The sequence below is a fragment of the Peromyscus californicus genome, unplaced genomic scaffold (assembly GCF_007827085.1).
Source record: "Peromyscus californicus insignis strain IS unplaced genomic scaffold, ASM782708v3 Scaffold_23__1_contigs__length_62951481, whole genome shotgun sequence".
NCBI classification, from domain to species: domain Eukaryota; kingdom Metazoa; phylum Chordata; class Mammalia; order Rodentia; family Cricetidae; genus Peromyscus; species Peromyscus californicus.
Window position 1 is genome coordinate 39,102,929 of NW_026294534.1, and position 22,997 is coordinate 39,125,925.

At 50.1% G+C, this 22,997-nt stretch overlaps 1 long non-coding RNA gene across 1 annotated transcript; it reads right to left on the reverse strand.

Moving 5' to 3' along the window:
- Positions 1–1,427: 1,427 nt before the first annotated feature.
- On the reverse strand, positions 1,428–3,722 carry LOC128119401 (uncharacterized). The gene is made up of 2 exons (XR_008221532.1): positions 2,458–3,722; positions 1,428–1,796 (listed from the first exon to the last, which is right to left on the reverse strand). It is a non-coding gene; the product is annotated as an uncharacterized LOC128119401 (long non-coding RNA).
- Positions 3,723–22,997: the final 19,275 nt, after the last annotated feature.

Here is a 22,997-nt window from a genome sequence, read left to right on the forward strand (position 1 = left end):
CTAACTAAAAAAAAAAAAAAAAAAAAAAAAAAGCTGGAACAGTAGTACTATGTATGTGTAAACTCAGTGTGATTACAGCAAGCTATGAGACAGAGACCACAGAACGCCCCATAGCACCCAGGACAGTTAGCCTGGTGTACACAGTGGTGAACAAGAGACCGTACCTCAAAATAAGATAGAAGGCAAGGACTGACATCCAAGACTGTCCTCTGACCTCCCCGTGTTGACCATGGCACATGTGCATACTCACACACATACACGCTGCACACACACACACACACACACACACACACACACACACACACACACACACCATACACTCACACAGTATTTTTTTCAAAGATGATCGCAGAGCCCCATTGTTCGTCTGTGGAGCTCAGGCCCCTCCCTGCCTGGAATGTCAATACAGGTTAGTTTTGCTCAACTTTGTCCTCAAAAAAAAAAAAAAAAAAAGTGCTCTCTGGGAAAGCTGAACCAGGAAGTCGTCTGAAACAAGATAAACATTTCTAATTTGGGCCTGTCCTCTTTAGGTGATCTTCTAGAAGTCTCCAAGGCCCTTGATAAATTACTTCTCTGATGGTAAGGGAGATAGAGAGAAACTGTCGAGAGGAGAGGAGTTTGAAAATGCATTGGTTGGCGATGGCCGAAGTTCCCAGCCTTCCCCAGTGAGGGCCTGGCTCCTTTCATCCTGTCCTCTGGGGATGCATCTTGGCTGGCATTTGAACAGGCATGCCCTCCTGTGAGATGCATGGGGCGTCTTGAGTCAGATGGCTCAGGGTTCGATTCCTGAGTCACTGAACCTTGGTGGGTCCCTTCATCGCAAGGTGAGGATAACAATACCATCAACTTCACGAGTTTATCAAGTGGCAAACTGATAACGGTCATCCGAGGAACTTTGAATCAGGACCCCCTCGCTAAATTAAAGATGCTTCTCATTGTATCTCATGCAAATCTAGGCTTCATTCTCAGGCTTCAGGAAACAGGATTGTCTATTTTATTTACTTAAAGTATTACGTTTATGTCTTCATGTGGAGGCATCAGGGGTACTCACGCCACAGTAGGCATGTGGAGGAGTTGGTTCTCTCTTTCCATTGTGTAGATCCTGGAGATTGAACTTAGGCCGTCAGTCTCAGTGGCGGGGGCTTTTACCTGCTGAGCTATCTCACTGGTCCTATTTTATTTATTTTTTTTTTATCGAACCAGCCAAGCAAACAATTTGAGGCCCACGGTGTGTGCCTGTTTCACATTCTGAATTGCCTTCTCTGGCGCTGAAGGAAAACAGCAACTCTCAGGCAGGGGCCAGAGACAGCTCCGTACTGTTACCTGCAGAAGTTTTGGGAGTTCTTTTTGAAGAGCCCCCCCCTACACAGGTAAAGCTGGCATGCTTGACTTTAGTACAGAAAAGATTTTCAGGGCAAAAGCTGGGATAGAGCAGAGTTAGAGTTTATTAAAAAGAAATTAAACATAGGTTTGAGTGCGGGCTAATTAAAGAGACACTTAACAAAGCAGAGTGCATACCCAGAGTGTGGGCGAGCTCTCTGGGAATGTGACCTCAGAGTTCACGTGCCGGGCAAGAGGATGTCAGCTGTAGGAAGAGTGTTCACTTCTTGGGGTAAATTTCACCCAGCTGTCTTTCTTTCCAAACCGCATCTCTGCACAGAAGTTTTGCTTAAAGTGACCGAGACCCTTAAACACACATACATCACCAGTCCTTAGAGTTATGCCTCAGACAAGGAACCAACCTCTGGGTGGTGGGACTCTCAAGTTGGGCACTTTCCGAAGCTTTCCAGATGATTCTAGAAAGAAGCCATGATAGAGGAGCCATGGTTACGTGTTGGAATCTCCACTTTATCTGGATGACCTCATCTCTCCTCTTAAAGAAAAGCAGCAGATACTTGGATCCCTGGCAATGGCCAGCCTGAGCCCTAGAAATTTTCCCAGCCTATCCCACCGTGCTAGCCCTGGCTGCAGACCGCAGAGGGTGTTTAGGATGAGGTGTGCAGAGCAAGGTAGAAGTCACAGGTTGGATAAAGGCATCTGTGGTTCTAGGAATGCAACACCCTGGAACCAGTGGGTCCCAGCCCACCTCTTTCCGCATGGAGGAGTTGCAGCAATCGGGGTTCAGAGAATGGGGGCGCGTGGCGGTGGGGGTTCAGAGAGTACAAGGTCTCAGAGCAGGGACCCCGGTGCTCAACAGCCTGTGTTAAAAACGCAGCATCTTCCGAGTAAGCTTTTCTGCGAACTTGAGCAAGCCGATTAACATCACTAGCTTTCTTTTATCGTTTATGAACTGAAGAAAGCAATTTATGGTTTGGAAAACCAAAAATTCAGTCGTCCCCTCCCTGCACCCCCCCCCCCCCACCCTCCTCTCTTTTCTTTTCTCCCCTCTCCTCTTGTGGCTTGAATCCAGGGCCTTCCACATGCTGGGCAATTGCTCAGTTAGTCAGCTATACTTACTTCTGCATTGGTGACAGCCAGGGTCAGGAACAGAAAGAAAACGCTGCACAGGCCGGCCTGACCATGTGACAACATGGTCACGGAGAACTCGTGTGTGTTTAAGTAACAATACTGTCACCTTCCCTTGCAATCTGGCCCTGAAAAGCCGCAGAATTTTAGCAAGGTCTTAGGTAACCATGACCTGGCCGACGTCAGGCCAGGTTTCCCATCCTCCAGGCTTGAAAAAATACTATCGGTGATGTTTCTTTTCTTGCTGGTACCCAAGTGACCCCATCGAGCCTCAGATTTCTTCCTCATGGAAGGAGCATCTTCCTTGATCTTCCGGCTGTGCTTGAGTCCAGCTTTCCAGTCCTTCCAGCCCCAGGAGATCACTTGCCACACCACTCACTTGGCTAGTATGGCTATCTGTGTTGAATAGGTTGTTAGCTTTGGTTACAAGCCATCTTGTCTTTTGGGCCTAGGTGACTGTGGGCTGTGGGAGTTCCTCTTCCTGGCCACAGATGGGGTCCTCCCCCTATGGGTCCAGCGTGGGAGAGGGGTGGAGGGGTGGGTCTTGGCTGAGGGCTCCCGGCGGTGCAGCTGCTGGTCAGCTTGGCTCAGGGGCCAGCCTGCGTCACCGAGCTGGATCGGAGTAATGCTAATAAAGTTGAGCTGTCGCTTCCCACAGCGTGTCGCATCTGTCTTCATTGAAGCATGCTCCCGGTAATTTCATTGTGGGGTTTTCCATTAAAAAGTTTGATTAATTCCATAAATATTAAAATAAGACAGATAATTAGAATCCAGGTACTCATTGTTACACAAAAGTGGTAGAGTCTGCAGCAAATTATTATTAATAATAATAAGCACCCACACAGCGCTGATAATAACGGCACAGAAAGAAAAAAAAAAGTGATTCACAGTCATTGTTATTAATATCGTCCTCCTCGGGACAGTGCGGGCCGGTTAGCCGCGGCTCTCCCTGTGTTCAGGAATCAAGATGGAAGCCGAGCCAGGCGAATTGATCTGCTAAGACAAGCCGGTCCTGCAGAAAGGGAAGCGAGGTGGCAAGTCTGTGCTTAGTTTGAGCTTTGACCCTCGGCAACTTAATCAGCTCTCTCAGCTCCTGGTCTCTGGAGATGACTTCTTCCCTTCTCTCCTGACCGATTTCCTTCTCTGTGCAGAAGATGCCTGCAAGCTTCCACTCCCCCCGCACCCCATGACGAGAAAGATGGGGGAAAGAGACGAGAGACCCAGTCCCCCGGGTGCTCGCTCGAGAGCGGAGCTGAATAATAGGTGTCTCCAAGCCCGCATATAAATCATGTAGACAAGTTTAAACTATGAATCATTAAGGTAGAGGGAGAGCACACAGAATCAATAAACAGCAAAGCAAGGGGAAAACGCTCGCTGCACTTAAGCGGAAGCACCGACGCTGTTGCGTTCGGTCATGGTTGTAATTGTCTCACTAATCACTTTATGGTGGATTCCCTAAGTGGGCGCCCTGGAGAATGAAAAACGCCCTGTTCTTATTTTTAATCAGAGGAACAAGTCAACTATATAGAACACCTTTTCTGTTTTCTTAAAAAAAAAAATGCACTTGCTATTAAAAAAAAAAAAAAATCCCAAACTAAATCACCTTCTCAGCACCCGAGTGAAGTGCTAAGACTCAGTGTGTGTGTGTGTGTGTGTGTGTGTGTGTGTGTGTGTGTGTGTGTGTGTGTGTGTGTGGCCCTTGGATGGAATATTGCTAACTTATCGTCTGGACATGTTGCCAAAATCAGATCCCATGAAGACCATGAAGGATTCTGCCTTGGGTTTTTAAAACTTCTAATAACCTTCCCTTACGTAAGAGTTTGTCTTCTGTGCCTTTGGTTTTGGATAACCATAATGTGAAAATATTACATAGAAAATTCCAGAAAGAGATAATTAATAAGCTTTATATAACTTTGTCACAGTAGTATAAGTGTTCTATTGTTATTGTAGCTCTCTTATTGGGTCTAATTTAGAAATTAAACTTTATCATAGCCATATAATATAAAGAGAAACCTGCCGGGCAGTGGTGGTGCAGGCCTTTAATCCCAGCACTTGGGAGGCAGAGGCAGGCGGATCTCTGTGAGTTCAAATCCAGCCTGGGCTACAAAGTGAGTTCCAGGATGGCCAGGGCTACACAGAGAAACCCTGTCTTGAAAAACCAAAAAAATATGTGTTTGTGTGTATATATGTGTATGTATGTATATGTATGTATGTATGTATGTATGCATATATGTATGTATAAAGGGAAACCCACCAAATTTATAGGGCTTGGTTATACTCAGGGTTTCAGGCAGTCAACGAAAGTCTTAGGATGTATCTGGATAACAAGGGGGAATTTCCGTATTGAATTGAAACTATAATTATTTGCATTACTGGGTCTTTTGGTAGGTCTTTAAATTCTGAACTGTAATCTAGGCTCTGCACAGAGTCACAGGACTAAGTAGAGTCCTAATGGGGGCAGGGAGGGCTTCACTGCCTGATGCAAAGGAGGAGGGAAGCAGGGGGGAAATTTCACAGGGGATCTGAGCAACCCCTGTGTGCAGGGACATTTCCTGATGTAGGAAGGTGTATGTCTACTCAGAGGCCATCATCAGTGAGGAGCTGAACTTACTTGAGCCCTGACAGAAGATGAATGAGTTGCGAAGGTTCAATGGGGTTGAAGAACACACTGGAAACATTGGGAATTTAGCAAGAAGAACAGTGGACCTGAGCAGACCACTGCTCTGGAGGCCCGGAGATAGAGTGCAGCGGATGTCCTTATCTGCTTTCTGTCCACAGAAGAGCCTGCCTCCAGAAGAGATGGGAGCCATCTTAAGAGGGGATGGAGTCCCAAGACAGGAGAGGGGTTGGGAAGAAAGCCCCTCACCATTCTAAATACGTTCTTGCTTCCTGTGGATACTTGATCCTGGGGACCGGGGCCACAGCTCAGAACCCCAGCAGAATCCTCCAGGGGTTCAGTTGCTGGAAGGCTGTGAGGAACTTTGCGGACTTGAGATGGGTTCTCTCAAGTCACACCAACAAGAGGAAAGCGGGACACTAGCAAACACTGTGAAGCCTTCAGAGGTTTGGGATGAACTGGAGGGATTCTGGGATTGAGAGAGGCTGCCGTGGGGTCACCAGAGACAGTTCAGGTTAAACAACCCTGTACATTGGGAGATGATTGTGCTGGAAAATGAGGGGAGCCTGGTGGAGGTGGGGGTTCTGTTTTGGGTGTGCCCCACCACAGTTTAAACACAAATGAATGGCTCCTTAAAACAGGTAGGTGTAAAGGGGAGAATGGTTGATGGGGATGGTGGCTGGTGCAGGTGGTTATGGGCAGAGGATAACATAGACATTTGTGGACGAGGGATTAAATGCACTCTGTTCCATTCCCGTTTTTCTATTTCCATTCTCCTGGGCCCGCTACATATGAGAGGTTAAGAGTCAAAGGCATGTTTGGAGTTAACTAAAAGAGATGTTTTTAGTCATTGACACTGTCTATCGCTGGTTGAGGGGACTATGTGAGACTGAGAATTTCTTGTCTTTGGGGGCATCCAAACAGGGGCTTCGTGCAGCGCCTGGCCCAGAGGTGAGTGTGGAACAAATGTTATGAATTTCAGCCACCACTAGGGGGAGTGCTGGCCCAGTTTCTGCCTCTGGGTCCAGGGGATAAAGGCTTTGGGCTCCAGAAAATACACACACACACACACACACACACACACACACACACACACACACACACACACACACACACACACACACACACACACACACACACACACACACACACACACACACACACACACACACACACACACACACACACACACACGCAACGGTGATAGGAATACATGTGGTGGGATCCCAGGGGAGCCAAAGCATTCGCAGAGCCAGCTGGCACTAACTGAGGGATTGATGATGAAGGCATCTCCAGGAAGAGCCAGTAGCCTGGCAGAGACAGCCTGGTCTCCACATAGGTGACTTCCGGTCCAGTCTGACCTTTCACAGCCGCGTGCCCCACTCCTGTGTGAGCAGGGTGCTTACAGAGCACTCCCGGAGCAAGCCTTGGAACGGTTTTTGGTGTCTAGATTGGATGCGAAATACGTGGTTCCTGTTAAAGGCCTTTGTACCACGATATGAATTTTTCAAGCTTACAGCAGAAAGGCACTTGGGTATCTAGTAGGCGATGCCAAATGTTGGAACTGGGAGCTATTGTCCCCACACTGAGCCCTCCAGTCATTTGCCTCTCTCTCTCAGCCCCACACCTATTCTCCCTGTTCTCGCCTCTGCGCTCCTGGCCTGGGACTCGGGACAATTGCCTCTCTCCTCTGCCAGTCGACTTTAGTGCGCCAATAGGGAGCCTCCGAAGCCAGGGGAAGGAGAAGAATGGGAGAGGGGAACGTCCTGCTTGCTTACTCTTTCCCGTCACTGTCACAGCTCCAAGGGCGCCCTTTTGGGTTGTCCTGGTGGCAAGCAGCGGTTCGTTCCTGCTTCCGGCTCCTCTCAAAGCTAGCCAGCCAGCAGCACCTGGCCGCTCCCCAGCTTGGAGAGACCTGGGGCTTTAGAATGAGAAGTCCCTTCTCCAAGCATCTCCAAAGCACCTTTGAATAAAGCCCGCCCTCCCGCTACTCCCTTGTATAAGGGCGGGCAGTCACCGCTGCCTGGCTTTTGGTATCTTTTTTACTTCAGTGCTACACAGCGTCTCACCTTTCTCTAGCAACCTTCCGCTGCTCTGCGACCAACTCCCCATGTTAAATTCCCTCTGCTGAAAGAACCACTTTCCCGGCTGGACTTGGGGTGCAGTCCCAGGGATGGCAGGGGGTGGGGCAGGGGGAAGCTAGATACTTCTTAGCTTAGATGGAGGGGTTGGTACCGTGTCCACCTCTTTGCGGGGCCAGTAGGAAGTTTATGCTCGTAGGTTTGTGGGAGGAGAAGGAAGAAGAGGCGCAGGTAGACAGACAGAGAGGCACCGGTACGTAGCCACATTACCACTGTCCCTCATCAGGGCAATGCATGGGTTACAACCGATGACTACAGACTGCCCTGGCATCAATACCCAAAGACAAGGATTGCATTCCCCGTGACTTCAAGGGCAGCCAGGGCTACGTATGAGCTTCTGTCTTACAAAAAGAATACCATCAAGGTTACTTCCAAGTTTGGCCATTTATGAATAAAGCTACTATAAACAACCCTGGATGGGACTTGGGGGTGGTGATAAGTTTTCAGTCCCTTTTGGAAAGTGCCAAAGACGGCAACCACTGGCGAGTCGGGTAGGATGTGTTTAGTTGGATAACTGCGGACGGTCTTCCAAAGTGTCTATATGAATGAAGTAGGGAGGGCCCGTTGGCCCACACCCTCGTCAGTGTTTGGTGGCGTCACTGCCGGGACACTGCATTCTGTCTGAATGGAGTAGCTCACTGCCGTCCCGACGTGCAGCCCTCTGATGCGTGGTGCGAAGACATTTCCTTATGCTTATCTGTCATTCGGCATTGTCCCCTCTGCCGAGGTGTCTGTCGAGTCGCGGCTCCAGTTTTAGCTGGATTGTGGGTTTTGGAGTTTTTTTTTTTTTTTTTTTTTTTTTTTTTGACAGGGTCTCCCTCCACTGTGTAGACCAGGCTGGCCTAGAGCTCAGAGAGATCCACCCGCTTCTGCCTCCCTGAGGGCTGAGATTTAAAGTGTCCCCCATCACACACGGCCTGGGCTGTGTTCTGACTGCTGAGTTTGAACAATCCGTTGTGTATTTTATATAGTGGTCCTTTATCAGTGGCGTCTTCTGTAAGTACATCCCCTCGTCTGCTGCCGGCTGTCCGTTCTCTTGATCCATCAGTCTTCCGGTACTCTGGCTCCTTTTCTGCCTTGATCATCACTGCAGCAAAGGGGAGACTCTCGGCTCGGGATCTGCTCCAGGAGACCGACACCCTGAGAGAAGGAAGAACGAAAAAGGAAGTGCTGATCACGGGCTGTGGGGGGAGGCAAAGGCCACCAGAAGCTGGAGCGGGCTTGAGATAGACCGCACCGCAAAAAAAAGCTTTGGACTCCCAAGAGGCAGAAGAAAGGAGATACCAGAGGCTAGGGGACATCTGAAGGGTGGGGAGGAGGGTCTAAGAAGAAATTTGCTTTGAATTTTTGCCCTGGGATTAGAATTTTCCCCTCTGGATATAAGAGATTTATAATGATAATAAGTTTTTTTTTTTTTAAGGCCAAATCTGAGATAATTTCTCCTGTCCATTTTCTGTGGTACACAGTCCGGAAATTCTTCTACACTTATTCTTGTAAATGAATGGCGTTAGGGAGGCTAGGGGCTCGGTGGTGACTCCAGCCGCCCCTTCCTAAGTGCTAGGAAAGCAATCTGATTAAGTGTACTTAGTGAGGACCACGGAGGCTTTGGTTCAGGAGCAGATAGCAATAAATTGAATTATATTGTCTGGCTTAGTGTTCTAGGACACCTCAGAGGAGCAGCAAAGGGAGTTATTAGTTCTCGGATTCATGGTGTGCGTGCGTGCGTGCGTGTGTGTGTGTGTGTGTGTGTGTGTGTGTGTGTGTGAGACCACACATGTTGAGGTCAAAGGTCAGAAGACCTAGCCTTCCATGGGACAAAGTCTCTTTGTTGTTTTCATGCTGCTTGTCCCTGACCAGCCGGCCTGTCTTCCCGGACTGTCTCCACCTCCTCTCTGCCTTCATGAGTGCTGCGATCACAGATACTAACACTATGGATCTACATTTTCACATGGGTTCCGGGGACTCGAACTCTGTTCCTCACACTTGTGTGTCGAGCACTTTTACTCACTAAGCCATCTCTCTCTTCAGCCGAGCCCTAGTTTGAATGATGGAGAACCTTCCACCCAGGAAGTAGAAAGGTCTGTGCCTCCTGGGGTACAGCCAGGCACAGCCAAGCTGTCGAACCTGTTCCCTTCCACAGACCCTCGCACATGCGCGTACAAGACACATTCTAATTGCAGTCATTTAGGGGAATTGATTACCAGTTAGGCCTAAGTGCCAGCAGCACCGTAATGATTCTGCCTATCATTATATATGTGTCAGGGGAAGTTGACTGTAAGCTTTATTTGATTACAACAATAAATTCTCTGTCTCAGACCTTTGAAATTCAAGTTTCCGATTCCATTCGCTCCTGCCTGTCATCCCCACTAGGAAGGCCCTATGGGAAGGAGAGATGCCCCTGCCTGCAATCTTTCCTGTTTATATATGGCCCAGGACAAGCCTTGCTTTGGGGCTCCTTTCTGTGTCCCCAAGAAGTGCCAGGTTCCTCGGTCACACTGTTCTTCCTGCCTGGGGACAGATAGGGAGCTGTAGATACCCAAGAATCTCTCACAGCCTGTCCTGCAGTTCAATGAAGTCGCTTCTCCCCTGTGCATGGGCTCTCAATGCTTGGGACTCCTTCTGGGGACACTGAGTTGTCACTTCCCAGTCAGAGGAAGACTGTGTGTGTCTGAACAAAGTGTGCCGACTGAAGATGGGGTCCCGGTGGATGTGTGTGAACTGATTACTCAGAAGTGAGGTACTCCTTTTTCTATTAGAATATTCCATTAATTATGTCAGGGCCTGTCACGGTCACTTTACAAAAGATACACACATTGATGCCCAGTAGGCTCTAGAGGCCAGAGTCTCTGCAAGGCACTGGAAGGCTCAGTGGAACCTGGAAGGATGAGAGCATCTTAAATGCATCAAAGACCCATCCTTTTGAACCTCTTCATGTGAGCCAGGCCATTGGCAGCCAGCAGCCACATAATGGAAGATTCGGCCTTTGAATTCCCACTTCTCTGAAGAATGTTACCTGTATGGAAGGGTGGGTGGCTGTGGCAGGCTGAGGACAGGGAGGAAGGATGCTTGAGCCTTTGATTGGGTTAGAAGGAAGCACAGTCTATCATGGGTTCTGCTGCAGACCCAGCCAATGGAAGAGTGTCTCAGGGTGTGTGTGTGTGTGTGTGTGTGTGTGTGTGTGTGTTGCATTAAGTTACACACTACTGTCTACTCTGGTACTATTTATTATGGCTACCCAGACAAGCAGCTCCATTACTTAATTAGTGGTTATTAGGTAGCTGAAGTCTTCTTCAGTCAGAGACGCCCCATATACTAAGTGAAGGACTCCAGCCTGTTTGGTAACATGACAGAGTTTGGCAGAATCTCCTAAAGGTCTCAGCCCTGAGTTCCAGACACGGCCACTGCAGCGACAGGGCTCTAGTAGTTAAGAGGGTGCAAAAAACTCCCCTGGGAACAACCACTGGCCACGTCCCCATCCCTCTAAGGGAAAGCTAGGGGCGCTATTCAGAAGCCAATGCAGTTATCGCCCCTTTTTGGAACCGTGGGCTCTCCACAGCTTCTACACCCCATTGGCCAAGCCCCAGACCCTGACTCATGTGAAGTCTAGGCTGAGGGTGAGTATGAGGACATTTGCACTGTGTAGGCCATTGAGCCTGGGGCATTCTCCTCTCTCAGGTGGAACTCATGGGCATGGCTCACAGACTGAGCTGTTGCTCCCAGGCATACACACACACACACACACACACACACACACACACACACACACTAATGCACACATGCGTGCACACACACATACACATACTCATGCACACACACACACACTCATGCACACACACACTCTCATGCACACACACACTCATGAACACACACACACTCATGCACAAACACACACACTCATGCACACACACACACTCATGCACACACACACATGCATACTGTTTTTCAGAGCTTTCTTATGGTAGCATTAAGGCATCACTCTGGTGTTTGGAGGCCATCAGAATGGGCATCCTTTCTAATAAAGAATTTGAAGGAAGAGGACACAGGTAGTCTCTGTCTTGTTACTCCTTTATAAGGAGTATATGACATGCTATTCTGGAACATTCTTTTGTGATTTGTGGGCATGTCATGTAGGGTGTGTGTGGTGGTATTGTGTTCCCCAAAATATTGTGTATCCTAATAAACTTATCTGGGGTCAAAGAACAGAAAAGCCACAATATTAAACATAGAGGATAGGCAGTGGTAGTACACGCCTTTAATCCTAGCATTTCAGAGGCAGAAATCCATGTGTTCAAGGATACAGACAGGCATGGTGACTCACACCTTTAATCCCAGAAAGCAAGCCTTTAATCCCAGGGAGTGATGGTAGAAAGCAGAAAGGTATATAAGGCATGAGGACCAGAAACTAGAAGCATTTGGCTGGTTAAGCATTTGGCTGATTAAGCTTTCAGGCTTTGGAGCAACACAGTTCAGCTGAGATTCATTCTGGATGAGGACTCAGAGGCTTCCAGTCTGAGGAAACAAGACCAGCTGAGAAGTTGGCCAGGTGAGGTTAGCTGTAGCTTGTTCTGTCTCTCTGATCTACCAGCATTGACCCCAATAACTGGCCTCGGGTTTGATTTTATTAAAAAGAACTTTTAAGATTCATGCTACAGGTGTGTGTGTGTGTGTGTGTGTGTGTGTGTGTATGTTTGTGTGTGTGTAAAAGTATGTGGAAGCCAGATTGTTGGGTATCCCCTAAGGCACTGTCCATCTACAGTTGTTTTTGTTTTTGTGAGACAAGTTCTTTCACTGGCCAGAGCTTAGCTTACCAAGTGGGCTAGACTGGCTGGCGGCTGAGCCCCGGGGATCTGCCTGTCTCTGCCCCTCCAGTCCTGGGAGCCCTAGCTTGTTTTATGTGGCTTTTGGGGATTGAATTCAGGTCCTCTTGCATGTATAGCGAACCCTTTACCGAGTGAATCCCCCCCCCCCCCCCCCCCCCCCGCCCAGTCCCCACGGCTTTATCATTATTGTTGTTGCTTTATGATCACGTGGGTCTAGAAGTTTCCAGGAGGTTGTGAGAGAAGTGCCGAGTGAAGTCAGACTCGGTTTCTTTTACTGGGTTTAAGAAAGTTCCCCCGCATTCATATTTGCCAGAAACCCGAGACTATGACTTAAGTGTGATAAGATGAGGTCACACTGGAGTAGGGTTTTTCTGCTTGCACAAATGATGGCTCCTACCAGAGAAGACAATACCCAGAGACAGCCTGGGGGGAAGGCTGTGTGGTGACTGTGGTAGCCGGGAGCCGTTTGAAAAGCCTCGGGTGACCAGTTACCACAAGAAAGAAGTTCGAGGAGACAGTGGAGGATCCTTCCCAGAGCCACTGTTACAGAATGAAAGGGACCAGCAGCCCAGGGAGTGCAAGAGAGGTCAGGAAGATTACCCACCCACAGCAGACGAGGTGAGCACAGGAGTTGTTTTCAAAGCCATGGTCTCCCCAAACAAGGGCAGCATGGGGATTTTGCACCAAGAGGTTCTCCATTACCATCTAGGGCAGTGGTCCTCAACCTTCCTAACGCTGCAACCCTTTAATACAGTCCCTCACATTGTGGTGACCCCCAACCATAAAATTATTTTCATTGCTACTTCATAGCTGTAATTTTGCTACTGTTATGAATCGTAAATATCTGTGCTTTCCGATGGTCTTAGGTGACCAACCCCTGTGAAAGGGCCGTTCGACCCCCAGGTTAAGAATGGCTTATTGAGGGACTGGCCCATTCCTGAGCCTGCCCACTATGTGGTTCAAGCTTAGTTTCAGGTCATGATTTGAAAAGGCAGTAGAACCATTTTGGAGCGTGCTTAGCTCGAGGTCATGGAGCACTTGTTTAAAGGTTAAAAAGGTGAGTGCTCAGGTTACTTCAAAAAGATTTGGCTTGAATTGGATTAACTTTGGAGTTTGCCCAGGAGGGTGCCTTACTTAGCAGGGAGCATCTTCATCTTCAGAGATACCGGTGGTTGAGTGCGCACGGAAATTTCCATTGTTAGAAGCCCCCCCCCCCCACCCACCCATGGTACTGGCTTCTGGTGACAGGACAACATGCCACACCATCCTTTTTTTCTCTTTTCCTTTTGCCTCATTGGAGGGTTCAGTGTGATGGGAAGAGTCACAGCTGTGTTCCAAAGCCACACCCAGACTAGCCAGATTCCTCACACACATACATAAAACTACCCGGCACAGGGCATCCAAATTGAATCTGAATTTAAGATAGGCAACAAATACAACATTTATTTTAGCATAAATACGTTCTGAATATTCTTGGGGACATCCTCATATGAACAGCTCATTCGTGGTTGAGTTGAAATTCCTGTGGCCTGTGTGTCCTGCTGTTTATTTGGCATCTGAGGTCCCTTTCTCCAGCCCCTCCGCTGGCCATATTCATCAGGCCCAGGCCTCCCAGAAGGGCTGGTGGAGGTGGTGGCCTGCTGGCTATTCCAGTTAGAGAGGCTCCAGATCTGGCTGGCACCCCTCCCTGCTGGCTCCCCGAGCACTGCCAGCAGCCTGCAGTCTGAACATCCCTTCCACCAGCTGGATGAGAATCTGGCAGGATTTGAACATACGGGGAGAGGCGGGGGTGGGTGAGGGGGTGCTTCTGTGGCGCCTGCGGGGGGGGGGGGTGGCATAGGGGGTGTGCGGGGGAGGCCTTCCAGCAGGAGGGATTGGAGCCTACTGCAGTCCCTGCTGAGCGGCACTTGGCATCAGCCTCTGCACTTTGATTCGGTTCTATTTTAAACTGTCTTCAATTTCCCTCCTGGGGAAAGGGAGGAGGGAGGCCGGGGAGGTGGCAATGGTGTGCGGTGAATCAGGGGACTCAGGAGCAGTTGGAAAACGTGAAGCCAGTTGGCAGAGTTGTGTTGAATTCTCAGGAACAGGGACAGGAAATTCAAGGTGGAAGCCAGGGAGCAAACTTTAGGCCTGGCAGGCAAGATGAGCTGGTGATCAGCGTGGCCAGAGGCAGGGCCGCGGAGGGACTTCTGAGCTGCAGGGAGATTGACACTTGAATCCTAGAGGAATCTGGGGCTCTGGATCTCACTTCTATAAGCTCTGAGAACGTAGTCTGGTAATTGAAAGAGTGATGGTCCCGCATCTTCAAAACAAAGCCCAGAAAGGTCAACAGGAAAGGAACAACCCGAGATGTACACCAGAGGACCCAACTCAGCATCGTGGCAAGAATGCCTGCCGTTGGGTAGGAATTCCCAGCAAGAAGGCCTGGTTACCAGTGTGGGTCTTTTTCTAGAAACCCCATGGGCCTGGGCAGGGTAACCATTTGCCTCTGGGGCGGTTAGTAGCCTCACTGGCCAGGTATGGAAGGCTTTTCTTTAGGACTGAGGGCTGGCATTGCTATTCCTTTCGGGAGCAAGAGAGGGCCTCAGCAAGGAAGGTACCCAGAAGGATCCTTCGGTGATTGGTGAGTACGGATCAGATGGATCAGACATGAGATCCAAGGGAGTGGGCAGTACGGATGCAGAGCGGTCTGGGTCCTGGGCCCATTGGGACAGGGTTTCTGGGGAGATCTTTAACATCCTCTTGGATAGAGGATATTGATTAGTTCATTCATTCGATTATTCACTGCTCATCCACTACTGTAACTCACTCACTGGCCACCTGCCCACTGCTGTGGAGACTGGAGATACTAACTCCAGGGATTGGGATTCCAAAGGGTGACTCTGCTGTTGTGGGGGCACGGGACCCCAGGAGGGAAAGCCTCTGGCTTTGAAGCCATGCATTGCTGGAGTCAAGTTCTGGCTCAGCTTCTCACACATGCCTTTGACTTCAGTTGTCTTCTCTGTAAAAGAGGAAAGGAATGGAATCTAACTTGCAGGGTTAACATTGTTCACTAGAGACGCAGTGCCTGAATCCTTCCAGGCGGTTCATAGTACGCAGCGTGCCTCGGTGAATCTGTGGAGAGCATAATAGGGCCAACAGAATGAGTTGAGGGGGATCTTGGAAGCTGGTTGGGTTTCTGAAGGGTTTTACTGTTACAGTACTAGAGTGGGTGGAGCCAGTTTTAGGAATCTGGTCTCCAGCCTTATTTTGTCTTCATGTCAAATGCAGGAGACAGTTTAGAATCTGGGGTCAGGTCTGCATGGCTACTAGTCAGCTTTGGTGCCTGTGAGCATCATTCTCCATATCTCAGATGCCTCAATGCTAGGATGGAGAGAACAGCTCATCTGTGGTATAAGGAGGATGAGGAGGACCATGGACATACAGTGTTTGGAGTACTGACCAGTATGCAGTGAAGTTCTTGGAACGGTTCATATCTACATTGCTCAGAGGGACCAGGCACAGTTCATCCTGTATCAAGGCCACAGCACAGGAGAGGTGAGCTTGGACCGTCCCCAGTACAGGCCACAAGTCTACACTGCTCTCTCTTCTTGGTCTCACAGGATGCTGCTGACTCCCAACATGGCTGGTGGGATAAAGTGTGTGGATGCTGGAATGAAGAGACCATGTCCTCACCATGTCACCAGAGGCCACACATGGAGAGAGGTCAAGGCCGGGTCTGGAGAACGCCCATAGCTAGGGGAGTGGCAGATGGAGAGGAAGGAGCTGGAAGGAGCTGGAAGGAGCTGAGGGTCTGGATGCCAGAGGCAGGGTCTCTAGTGGGAGGTGTTGATGGAGGGAACCAGCCCTTAGAGGCTTCAGGCTGTCACTGTGTTCACTATTGCCTGTGTTTAGAGAACCACGACATTTTAGTTTCTTTAGTTTAGTAAGACAAAGGGGGACCTCCAGCTTTCCAGTTTCTACAAACTCAACATAGTTTGTTTCGGCTCTGTAGGGAGTCCAGCCAAAGGAGAATTATGGGATTAGGAGAGGGCACAATGGGAGCTGGTAGGTGGGGTGGAAAAGACTCTGTCACACTGACAGAGTGAGCCCAAAGCCCTGGGCATCATGGGAACTGACCACCTGCTATGTCTCTACTTGGAGCTGATAATTAGCTTTTCAATAATTTAGGTAAGTTCTACACTACAAATGACTGCCGCTTTTACATTTAAAGTTTATTTTCGAGACAAGGGCCAAGTTCCCAGGGGCATCTGGATATTTTGCAGAATGAAGAAGCTATTTTTTTTTTTGTAAGGTGTCTGGAACATGGACATAGGTGGCACATCCTTAACCACGGAGTACATTTCTGGGCCACCTTGCTCAAGGATCCAGTGATCGGAGAAGCTGGGTTTGCTTGTGATCTGGTCCTGGGTGGGATGGGACTGGCTATGGTGAAAGGAACAGGGGCAGCATGGAGCTAGGAGTACCATGTGGTACCCAAGGCAGTGGGAACAGCAGGTGCCAACCTTCAAGGATGTGAGCATGGCAGCGCGTCTTCAAAAGTGGGAGATATTGCACACAGTTGGATTATAAGATACGTTTATCACACGAGACCTGGGGATGCCATAGAGAGATCGAGTAGACAGCTGTGACGTGGGACTTCATGCTTGGACTTTGTGTGCTAGGAAGCCGTGGACATTACAGTTTCAGTTCTTGTTCATTCTACAGTAGCCGAGGATCTTGGGTGAGTTACTAACCTGCGTGGTGGCAGACAGTCTCACTGGAAGACTTGGGACACATTTTTCTGGACTGAAACCCAGAGAGGACCATCTTCAGGAAGGACTACTGAGAAGAGGACCCAGAATCTGCCACCAGTCACTTCCTCCTCATCCCATCTGGGCTGGAGTCTATTGTACATGTGCCTACCAAAGAAACCTGTGAAGTTCTGACCCCCTGGCCAAGAGTAGCAGGGAGAGGACTTATCCCCTGCCCCACAGAAGCTGGGGTCTGCACAGCATGGCTCAACCTGAGATTCTGACTAGTGGCACTGAGGAGCCATATAGGAAGCGTGTAACCTTTCAGGGTGCCTGCCGTTTGAAGATGCGACATGAACGAACTGACTTAGTCTTGGTGCCACTGCATGGGGCTGGAATCCCCACTCCGCAAAAGAGAAGGAACTGCCAACTGTTAAGTTGATAGCCAGTGGCAAGACCCGGGTGGAGTCTGGCTCAGGAACACTTCTGCGTACCCTCTAGTCTGTATAGCCTTGCCCTTCTCCTGACCCCTGACCAGTGCCGTTCGCTGCCCCCACCCGAAGTTGGGCTCACCCCCTTGCGGAAGACCGTCTGACTCCCCTCGCATTGACTGAGGTTCCTCTGTCTGTGTCTAACATTCTTAATTTTTTTTGAGACAGGGTTTCTTTGTGTCACTTTGGAGCCTATCCTGGAACTCAGTCTGTAGACCAGGCTGGCTTTGAACTCACAGAGATCCGCCTGCCTCTGCCTCCGGAGTGCTGGGATCAAAGGCGTGCGCTACCACCGCCCGGCATGTCTAATGTTCTTGATGGATTTGAGACTCCAGAGGTTTTTCCCCCAGCACTTCCCACAGTGCCTCCCATCTGTAGTGGGCACTGCCCACCCTCAGTTCCGTCCCAGCAGCTGGGCCTTTGCGTGGGTTTTATGTAAATTGTAATTGGTAGATAAGACCCTCAGCTGAGACCGGGAACGGCATGCCTCAAAGGCACTCAGCCTCTGGCCCTCTGTGGGCTCCTCTCTGGCTTTCTGGCCCTTGTTACTGAAGCACAGGGTCACGGGAATGGTATGATGGAACCAGGGGATCCAGGGAACATCTCTGATATGCAGCCCTGCCCTGCCTCTCTCAAGGTACCAGCAATACCAAGAGGCCTTTGTGGTTAGCAAAGGCCTCTGTGAGAAACTGGAGGACAGGGACCATGGACCTCCCAGGGGACTGGATACTTGAGTATAGCTGCTTTCCTGATTGACTGTGCCTTCCCACTATAAGATAAGGAAGGGTCCACGAGGGCCAGCTTCTCCAGTGACAGCAGAAGGGGGTGTTATCTCTGCCTGTGTTTCAAGCAGTTTCGGGGAGAATGATGGGAAGGAGTCTTGACCCACTTTAAACAAGGGGAGAACTGAGGGGCAGAGACCATGGGGGAGGGTTGTGTCTGTCCCTGCCCTAGTAGGGAAGAAATGTGTGTGTGTGGGGGGGGATGGGGGAGGAGAGAGAGAGAGACAGACAGAGACAGAGAGACAGACAGACAGAGAGAGACAGAGAGACAGCGCAAGAGAGTCTTTTCTGGTCTGTCTATCTTTCTGTCTAGAATTCAAATCTCTCAGCCCAGGTCCCAGACTTCCTATTAGAGGGTCAAAACTGCCTGGGGTTGCAGCCAGATCCTACCGAGGGTTGTGTGGGGAAGGTGGTCCTCAGGGTCACCAGAGGCCCTGCTCCAAATGCTCTGTCCTTAGCTAGATAATCAATTTCTCAGCATGATTCCAGATGCTAATGAGGGCTGGGGGTGGCAATGTCATGTCTGAGGGGACCCAGGAGGGGAGCTGTGAACACAGGTCAGCTCTGCCAGGCCCCTCTCGGATCAGTTCCTCTACAGGTTCTTGTGATAGCCCCTTTGGAAGCCCTGCCCCACTCTCCCTGAGAAAAGGCTCCCTTTGGGACTCTATTGAGAGTAGCCCCTCTCCAAGTGGTCCCCGGGGAGACAGAAGAGGACTGTGAGGTCACTGTCCTACCTACCAGTCTTTCTCTTTAGCTTCATGTGAGCTTTGCCTTTATCTTGCCACTCTGAGAAGAACATTTGGAGACACAGTGTGACTCTTAAAGGTAAAAACATCACAATCCCTTTGCTGCCCCTAGATACTAGATTGCATGGCCTTGGTGTTGGGCCATTGCATGGCCTTGGTGTTGGGCCATTGCATGGCCTTGGTGTTGGGCCATCATCTGGGATGCTCATTAGCAGGGCCTCCAGTGTTGCAGGGATTCCAGACATTCCAGAACACCGAGCAGGGCCAGGTAGAGTAGGGAAACTCCCTGGACCCATGAGACCTCCTGGCTCAGTGCATTCTTGGCTTTTGAGGCTTCCAAGAGAAAGAAATCTGTGCCCCATCAGGTACAGACTCAAGGATGCTGGGTTACTGTACATTGCTTACTTCCCTCCGCCAGTCAGTTTTCTTTCCTTGGATGGGGCAAAGCCTGGGAAGCTAGCCGTGGGTAACACTCTGAAGCAGATTCTTATGTGATTCCAAAAAGCACCGACTGTTCACACCATCTTAGAAGGATCAAGATTCATTGCCAGGGTGGAAGGGGCCAGGAAGAGAACGCCCTTCCTTTTCTAACAGCTCAGGGAGCTCAGCTGTGGGGCAGCTAGGCGCTCTCCCAGAGATGCTCAAAGAGATCAGGCTAGCACTGAACCGTTTTGTTCTAGCGCGCACACACACACACACACACACACACACACACACACACACACACACAGCTCATGGGAAGCACAGAGTGGCCCGCTTTAAAGATGGAGGAAACCGCTAGAAAAAAAACAAGTGGCCGCCTACAACCCCGGCAGAGCTGTGAGACTCACGGGGTCTCTCCTGCTCCGGACTGCTCAGTCTCACCAGCTAGCTCTCCAGGGACCTTCTGAAGTTTGATTAACTAGAGTGCTAATTGGCAGAGGCTGCAGACAGCACCCGCCCGCATATGGCAAGGCTAGTCGCGTTTTCTTTGATTTACAGGAGCCAGGCAAGGCTAGGTCCACAGTTTAATGAGCGGGAAGTAATTGGGGACCTGTTGCCATCAAAGAGCCCCGAGCTGGAGCCTGCCTCCCTTACCCTTACAACCGGCCTAGCACACTGCCTGCCTTTAGGTGCCACGGTGGGTGAGGGGGTCTGGGGACAAGAGTGGAGAACTCCCACAGAGTGCAGATTTATGGCATGGACCTCAGAATCTGGAATGCTGCCAGTCTGTACTTAGGAGGCAACCACTTGGGTCTTAGGGCTGCTTCCCCAAGCAGCCACCAAAGAGAGTCACGGCTACCAGGACAGGAAAGGGCAGCATGCGAGGGACGCCCTTGTACATGGGCAGGGGCCGGATGAGGGAAGCCGCATGGAAGAAGGCCTCAGCCATTCTTCAGCACTCTGTAAACACAAGGGCCCAAGACCAGGACTGATACTCCTTCTAAGCCAGTTGGGAAAACTGACTCCCCGGGGCGCTTGATGTGTGTGTGTGTGTGTGTGTGTGTGTGTGTGTGTGTGTGTGTGTGTGTGTGTTATGTGTGACTGTGTGCTCTTAGCCTGGGCCTGTCTCTCCCTGGCATTCCAGCTCACAGGGGCACTTGAGGGACCCTTACTGAGGAACTGTGAAGACACAAACTAGACGTTCTTGCCTCCTGGCTCCCCCCCCCCCCCCACCAGCTTGCCTGGCTTGGTGGTACTGTCAGGGGAGAGCAAGATGCTCTGTTATTCTGGGCATCTTGTTAGTGGTCCATTTTTAATCTTCTCATGAAGGTGTATTTTTCCCACCTTATCTTTTTTTTTTGAGGGGGGGGGGGCGTTGAGACAGGGTTTCTCAAAAGCTTTGGAGCCTGTCCTGGATCTCACTCTGTAGCCCAGGCTGGCCTCGAACTCACAGAGATCCGCCTGCCTCTGCCTCCGGAGTGCTGGGATTAAAGGCGTGTGCCACCACCGCCTGGCCCACCTTTTTCTTATATTCCACGATATTTTGACTTCCACATGCCCTCTTTAGTCTCCTTTCTTACTTATCTCAGAGAGAAAGTGGGAAAAGGGGGGGGGGCTCCGTATTTGGGTCCCCAAGGAGCCTCTAGAAATGTCAATAGGTTCTACCTAGCCAGGGACTGTCACTGAAGGTAGACACATGCTGTCACTTACAGTCAACATCTACTGGCTTCTCTGTATGACAACCCAGAAATAAAAGGTTGAAAGCCCATTTTTTTTCCCCCTCACTCTGGCAGTGAGACCAAGCTGAGGGAGGAAGGGAGTGACGGAGTCAAGGAAGAAGTTTGCTTTTCCAGGCTGTCTATCATTCTAGCACTTTCCGTGAGAGCCTGGCTTGGGCAGAAATAAAAATGCCACTCTGAATTTAAATGATCTGTCCTTCTGGGAAGGTCTTCCCAGCGACAGCACTGTTAACATGGAGAGTAGAAGGTAAACAATGTTATTTCAGAAACCACTGTTCTGAGTGGGCTGCGGGAGCTCAGATAGCCCGCGGACAACTCCTGGGAGGAAGGGGCCTTCTTTTGATCCGCCAGGCGAGAGGAACATGGCTTGACAGAGTTTCTGCTTGGCGTGAAGGGGAAATCTGACGGGAGTGAGTATTGCAGGAGCAGGCCCCGGTGAGGCGGTGCAGGAAGCAGAAGGAATCGCTCTCTGTGTGGAAGTCTGTGGGCAGAGCAGGATGGGACCAGAGAGGGTCATTTGCCTGGGCCCACCCGGAGCCGGGTAGAGGGAGATCTCAGGCCTCCCGTCGTCGTTTTTTATGTTTTGTTTGTTTCTGGTTCCTGGACGTTTGCAGCCGCTTTAGCATCGACTGTCGGCACCGAAGGCGCCCATCGCTAGGGGGCGCAAGAGCCCTTCATGAGAGCGCACAGGTCTCTGCTGAGGCTCCCTCCTCTAGGGTGCCACCACCGGATCTTGGGACAGGCTCTCACTCCCAAAGAAGCCAGGGTCCTGAAAAACCCGACGGGGAAAGGCAAGAGGGAAGGGATGGTCTCTCCCTTCCCTACCCCAAGCGGGCTGGGTTGCCCCCACCACTCTCTCCCTCCCCGTCCTCTCCACCTGTCTGTACTTTCTACAAAGTGTCCCTTGTTGGCGCTGGAGAACGATGCAGACATCTCAGGCCTGACCTTGGGGATAATGTCACAGTTGAAGTGAGGCTTTGAAAGCTGCTCGCTTATAACCTCTTGTCAATAAGTTGGGGGATGAAAGGCTACACTTCCCTGTGATATCCCCAGCAGTTAAAAAAATCACATGGTTTATCAGTGGGCCAGCATGGTTTTCCTCCTAAGGGGGAGAAAAGCAGATCCAATCTTTTGGGTCACATCCCAGGTAGCTCTTGCTGGGGTCATTCCGGAAAAAGAGGAGTGAGAAGAGAAAGTGGGGAGGATGTAGAGACAGGGGGCCCGAGGACAAGTTTTAAGGAGTCTATTCTGCAATAGCGGGGAATTGACTTCCCACCTGTTTATCTCGGAGGGCAGTTGGGGTAGGTCGTCACTCACACAGTTGCTAATCACTGTCTCACAAGGACCTGAGGTGGGAGGGACTAGCTGGTGTGCTCCCTCAGACTTCCTCTGAGCAGGTCTATTTTCAGCCTTCACTCATGTCAAAGAACCTGTCATTTTTACCTCCTTGGGCGTCTAGGTTCCTCTCACCTTGATAAAGTTAACTTGTGGAAATCTTAAAGAATCCCTTTGCACCCCGCGGACCCCTTGTAAACCCCGTCGGTGCTCTGCAGTGAGCTACGTCAGACGGAAATAGCCATTGTGGGTGGAATCCAGGAAATCTCTGCGCACGTGCCAAAGGATGTGATCGCCCTTCCTAAGGCGGGTTGAACGCCCACGGCCGCTCACAATTCACCCTAAGCAGGACGACTGCCACCAAGCCCCTCTCTTGCCCTAGAAGTCACAATTTATACTTCTAATTTTAATTTTCCTCTGCTTAGATCCCAGAAGGATTTATTAAATTTGCTTAGTGGAGCCCATTAGCTCTAAATTGAATAATGATGTTACTTTAAGCTCAGCATTGGCTTGGAGTAAATTCTCTATACACAGCGCTCTAGGAATCCTGTATTCCTCCATGACGGAATTTTAAGTCGGTTCCTAAATGAAAAGGTTTACTCAGTCTACCTAAAAGTTATTAGTAATTAACTGACATCAAGAGACCATTGCTCGTAGAGGTGGGGAATAGCAAATATGTAAGTTGGAAACAGAGGATATTCGTT